Source organism: Nicotiana attenuata, unplaced genomic scaffold (assembly GCF_001879085.1).
Source record: "Nicotiana attenuata strain UT unplaced genomic scaffold, NIATTr2, whole genome shotgun sequence".
Taxonomy (NCBI): Eukaryota; Viridiplantae; Streptophyta; class Magnoliopsida; order Solanales; family Solanaceae; genus Nicotiana; species Nicotiana attenuata.
In genome coordinates, this window is record NW_017670510.1 from 481895 (window position 1) to 488745 (window position 6851).

The window sequence follows — 6851 nt, forward strand, 5'->3', positions numbered from 1 at the left end:
AAACCGGAAGGCAACACTAGAACCGATGTTGTAGTCAAAGCCATCTTGAGCTTATGAAAGCTCGCCTCACAATCATCAGACCAACGGAACGGAGCACCCTTCTGGGTCAATCTAATCAAAGGTGCTGCAATGGATGAAAAGCTCTGCAAGAACGGCAATAATAACCTGTAAACCCCAGGAAACTCCTGTCTCAGTCACCGATGTGGGACGTGGCAAACTATGAACTACCTCAGTCTTCTTGGACCACCTTAATACCCTCTCCCGACACAACTTGTCTTAAGAACGCCATAGACTCTAGCCAAATCCACACTTGGAGAACTTAGCATATAGCTTCTATTCTCGCAATGTCTGAAGCACCACTCTCAAATGCTACTCGTGCTCCCCCAGGCTATGTAAGTAGATCAAAATGTCATCAACGAAGACAATGACGAACGAATCAATATAAGTCCTGAACACCCTGTTCATCAAATCCATAAACGACGTTTGGGCATTAGTCAAGCCGAAGGACATCACTAGAACTCATAATGGCCATATCTGGTACGGAAAGCAGTCTCCCGAATCTTCAGCTGATGACACCCTGACCTCAAGTCGATCTTAGAGAACACCCTAGCACCCTGCAACTGGTCAAACAAATCATCAATGCACGGCAACGGGTACTTGTTCTTGATGGTAACTTTGTTCAACTGTGGTAATCAATGCACATCCGCATAGTCCCATCTTTATTCTTCAAAAAAACACTGGTGCACCCCAAGGTGATACACTTTGTCTCACAAACCCCTTTGCTAACAACTCCTTCAACTCTTTCGGAGTCATACGGTACGGTGGGATAAATATAGGCTGGGTACCTAGAGCCAAATCAATACAAAAATCAATATCACAATCCGGTGGCATGCCTCGAAGGTCAGAAGGAAACACATCGGCAAATTCCCGGACTACTGGCACTGAATCAATCATCGGAGACTCTACGGTGGTGTCCCGAACATAAGCTAGATAAGCCAAACACCCCTTCTCGGCCATATGTTGAGCCATCAGAAAAGAGATGACCCGACTAGATGTACTAACGGAAGAACCCTTCTACTCCAACCTCAGCAACTCTGGCATAGCTAACGTAACAGTCGTGGCATGGAAATCTAGGAGGGCGTGATATGGGGATAATCAGTCCATGCCTAGGATGACCTCAAAGTCGGTCATATCAAGTAACATGAGGTCCGTTCTACTCTTGTAACCACAGAATATGACCACACAGGACCGATAGATCTGATCCACAACCATAGAATCACCCACAGGAGTGGACACGTAAACAGGAGTACCCAAAGACTCACGAGGGATATCCGGGAAATGAGCAAACGATGATGATACATACGAATAGGTAGACCCTGGATCAAATAGTACCGAAGCATCCCAACCGCAGACGGAAATAATATATGTGATCACGGCATCTGAGGCCAGTGCATCTGGTCTGGCCGAAAAAGCATAGAATCTGGCTGGAGCGCCGGTTGGCTGGCCTCCGCCTGACTGAACAGTAGCTGGCTGACCTCCCCCTGCCTGGCGTCCACCTCTAGAACGGCCCCTGCCAGCCTGCCGTCCGCCTCTGGGCGGCCGCACAGCCGGAGCTTTAATTATGGGCTGCTGACCCTACTGCATTGCCTTGCCCCGAAGCCTGGGCAAAATCTCCTCATGTGTCCGAGATCCCTGCACTCATAACAGCCCCTCGGTGCGGTGTCCTGCTGCCCTGATGTCTGACCCTGATGGCCTGTAGACCCACTAGAAGAATCATGAATGGCCGGTGGGCGGTATGAACTCTCCGGCATGGCACTAAGATAGGAGCTGGAAGAACCCTGGTGACTTGAGTACCCACTAGAAGAACCCTGGATGGCAAGTGGGCGGTAAGAGCTCTCTGGTATGGTGCTGAAATAGGGGCGCGCTGGAGCACCTCGAGGAGGTGGTGGTGCTGAATATGGGGGCCTGCTAGGCTGACCCCTCCCAAACTGACCTCTTCGCGGTCAAGGGACAAGCATTGGCAGATCACCTTGCTGAAAATCCGGTGGGAGGAGAATACTAACCCTTGAAAACGTATTTTCCTGATGAAGAAGTGTCATTCATAGGGGAAGACATTACCGAAGCATACAACGGTTGGAGGATGTTCTTTGATGGAGCCGCAAATTTCAGAGGAGTGAGCATTGGAGCAGTTTTGGTATCAGAAACGGGTCAGCACTATCCGGTATCTGCTAAACTCAGATTCCCCTCCACTAACAATATGGCGGAATATGAAGCCTGCATACTAAGGCTCAACATGGCAGTCGACATGAACGTTTAGGAGCTGCTAGTGATCGGTGACTCAGATTTGCTTGTGCACTAGGTACAAGGAGAGTGGGCCACCAAGAATTCCAAGATATTGCCATATCTGCACCATGTGCAGGAATTGAAAAGGAGGTTCACAAAGATAGAATTCCAACACGTGTCCAGAATTCAGAATGAGTTTGCTGACGCATTAGCCACTTTGTCATCCATGATACAACATCCAGATAAGAAATACATTGATCCCATTCCGGTGAGGATCTATAATCAACCAGCTTACTGTGCTCATGTCGAGGAAGAAGCCGATGGAAAGCCTTGGTTCCATGACATCAAAGAATATTCATCAAAAGGAGAATACCCGGAGCATGCAAATCACACTCAGAAACGCACGCTCCGGAGATTGTCAAATCACTTCTTCCACAGCCGAGGGAACTTGTACAGAAGAACTCCTGATTTGGGGTTACTAAGGTGTGTCGACGCAAAGGAAGCTTCTAAGCTACTTGACGATGTGCATGCTGGGACCTGCGGTCCGCACATGAATGGTTTCGTTCTGGCTAAGAAGATACTCAGGGCAGGTTACTTCTGGATGACTATGGAGACGGATTGCATCTGGTATGTTCGCAAGTGCTTTTAGTGTCAAGTACACGCCGATATGATAAAAGTGCCACCAAATGAGCTCAATGCAACAAGCTCACCTTGGCCATTCGCCGCCTAGGGAATGGATGTTATTGGTCTGATCGAGCCCAATGCTTCAAACGGACACAGCTTTATTCTGATAGCCATTGATTACTTCACAAAATGGGTAGAAGATGCATCTTACAAAGCGGTAACCAAGAAAGTCGTCGCAGATTTTGTCAAGGATCGTATTATCTGACGATTCGGAGTTCCTGAGTCTGTTATTACTGACAACGCCGCCAATCTCAACAGTGATCTGATGAAATCTATATGTGAAACTTTCAAAATCAAGCACAAGAATTCTACAGCCTACAAACCTCAGATGAATGGAGTCGTAGGAGCTGCCAACAAAAACATTAAGAAGATACTAAGAAAAATGCTAGATAACCACAAGCAGTGGCATGAGAAGTTACCTTTTGCTCTATTAGGGTACCGTACCACAGTTCGCACGTCAACCGGGGCAACTCCCTACATGTTGGTTTATGGTATCGAGGATGTCATCCCAGCCGAGGTAAAGATTCCTTCTTTAAGAGTCATACAGGAAGCTGAACTCAGCGATGCGGAGTGGATAAAGAGCCGCTATGAACAATTGGACCTTATCGATGGCAAGAGGATGAAAGCAGTATGTCACGGCCAACTCTATCAGAACAGAATGTCCAGAGCTTTCAACAAAAGATTCAAACCAAGACAGTTCGCACTAGGGCAGCTGGTATTGAAGAAAATCTTCCAACATCAAGATGAAGCCAAAGGGAAATTCTCTCCCAACTGGCAACATCCATACATGGTTCACAGGCTACTAACAGGAGGAGCACTCATACTTGCAGAAATGGACGGAGAAGTTTGGCCAAAGCCAATCAATTCAGATGCAGTCAAGAGATACTATGCCTAGATATTTTATATTTCCTTATTTGATGTAATTGAACTACGCTTGACCTGATTCCCGTTTAAGAGGGGATACGTAGGCAACCTTATGGGTTCGGTCATATTATAATAAAATTTTCATTTTCCCCCAAGATCAGAAAATAGAGAAGAATTTTGAGGAGGGTCCTCAAAATTCCAGAGCAAGGCCAGCCAACGCCAGCATGTGTCAGACGGTCAGCAATCGGTTAAGAAACCGTCAAAATTATTTTATATATCAATACGTTTCCAAAGCAACTCTATTTTTATCAATAATTGCATATTTTCGAAAAACTCTATTTCCATAACAGCCAAGTGTCACCCAGGGGAACTCGAAAGGCTTTCAGACCAGAGCAAAGCAAAGCCAGCCGACAGGAGCACAAACCAACCTTCCCCTCATAAAACGTACGATTTTTCTTTGAATGCAGGCACATTTGACGTAACGGTAGCATTCGCGAAACATGTGTACACAAAGATAATTCACTATCCATCAGCCCGTCAGACATCGAACACATTTCCAACTAAGAAATACACTACTCTTATTTGCTATTTGCTCTCTGCATGAGGCTAATCCCTGCCTCCCCATTTGTATGAGGCTAATCCTTGCCTCCCCATTTGCATGAGTCTAATACCTGACTCTATGAGGCTAATCCTTGCCTCCATACTTGCATGAATCTAATCCCTGCCTCCACATGTGCATGAGGCTAATCCTTGCCTCCTTATTTGCATGAGTCTAATCCTTGACTCCCTATTTACATGAGTCTAATCCCTGACTCCATGTTTGCATGAGGCTAATCCTTGCCTCCCTATTTGCATGAGTCTAATCCCAGACTCTATACCTGCATGAGTCTAATCCCTGACTCCACGCTTGCATGAGGCTAATTTTTGCCTCCCTATTTGCATGAGTCTAATCCCTGACTCCACGCTTGCATGAGGCTAATCCTTGCCTCTACACTTGCATGAGGCTAATCCTTGCCCCCACATTCTGCATGAGTCTAATCCTTGACTCCATACTTGCATGAGGCGAATCTTTGCCTCCCTGTTTGCATGAGTCTAATCCCTGACTCCATACCTGCATGAGTCTAATCCCTAACTCCATGTTTGCATGAGGCTAATCCTTGCCTCCCTATTTGCATGAGTCTAATCCCTAACTCCACGTTTGCATGAGGCTAATCCTGGCCTCCCTATTTGCATGAGTCTAATCCCTGACTCCACATTTGCATGAGGCTAATCCTTGCCTCCCTATATTTGTATGAGTCTAATCCTTAACTCCATGAGGCTAATCCCTGCCTCCACATTTGCATGAGTCTAATCCTTGACTCCCTATTTGCATGAGTCTAATCCTTGACTCCTTATTTGCATGAGGCTAACCCTTGCCCCCATACTTGCATGAATCTAATCCTTGACTCCATGAGGTTAATCCCTGCCTCCATGTTTGCATAAGGCTATTCCTTGCCTCCCATCCGCATGGGACTAAGCACTGTCCCTCTTTGCACATATTATTCTATTGCTAATACTATCTATTTGCTTTTCAATCGGGCTAAGCTCTGCCCTCCATTTCACAAGACTAAGCCTTGTCTTGTTAACATCTTATTATTGCATATCATGGGCTAAAATATCGCCAATCTGTCCAAAGGCGTTATAGTCTAAAGGCATCATCCTTATAGCCGGAAGACATCATGCCATGGCCTGAGGATCTCTCAAATTTGCATATCAATATTCAAAGGCGTCATGGTTCGGAGGCACCATCTTTATGGCCCGAGAACATCATTTCATGGCCTGTGTATCCCTTATCATACACTTCATGGCGAAGGATGTCATGGTCTGAGGACGACATCTTCAACCGTCCAAAGACAACCCCTCATGGTCCGATGGGAATTTGCATCATGTTTAAAATTTCGCAAATATGTTTGTTGCATTTTTTATCTGCAGGTGACCATTTAGCAACCGCTATCCTAGTAGGAGCAATCTCGCTCCAGTTCACTCCAATCGTCCCGATCTTTAACCACTTACCGTAACCGTTTGCGCATCGCGTGTCCGTCCTTGCAGTGATTCATCGGCATACTCCGCGGATGAATCTAGAACTACACATGGCCTGATTCCTGTAAAACCAGGGAGATGTAGGCAACTCAGTGACCGGAGTTCGGCCTCTGTCTTTCAAAACATCCCGTCCGATCAAAATTGGCCATCATTTCTTTACCCGAAAACTCTTTCATCCTTCCCGGGTAAAGAGGGGCAGCTGTTTATACCCAATTTTTTCCTATATATTTTTAATATGCATAAATACTTTCAAAATAGCATCTATATGCATATGTAAGCATGCACAAGGTTTTTATAATTTTTCCATAATTTTAGGGATTTAGATTGATTGCTTTCCCTCTCTTTTATTCATAAAATCCCCAATAATTATTTCCCAAATCATTGTTATGATAATTTAGTCATTTAATTTATATATTTATGCCAAAATATGGTTAATATATTTTTTATGCATTTTTATAATTGCATTTTGTATTTTAAAGCTAAATTGCATATAATTACAATATTAGCCCATGTAATGTATAACTACATTTTACATGCGTAAATTGGCCTCCTATATTTTTGTAAAATGTTAAATATATTTTTAAAATCATTTTAGTACATAAAATCATTTTTCAAAAATTGTTTATTATTTACTATAAATTAAATAGGGAAGAGTGGGTATTTAAATTATAGCCAGATTGGCATTTCGATTATAGCCTAAATTGGACCCAACCCCAGCCCAATTTCATACCCAATTACCCGACCCCGACCCTATACACATTCACCCGACCCGGAATCCATTAAATCCTGGCCGTTGATCTATCAACGGCCTGTATCACTCCTTTCCTTTTTTTAATCCCTAATACCCTCCCCCCCCAACCCTAGTCGTTCTCTATAGCCCGCCGCCCTCAGATGCTCTCATCTCCTCTCTTCTCTCAGCCTAACCCTAACCCCCCCCCCCC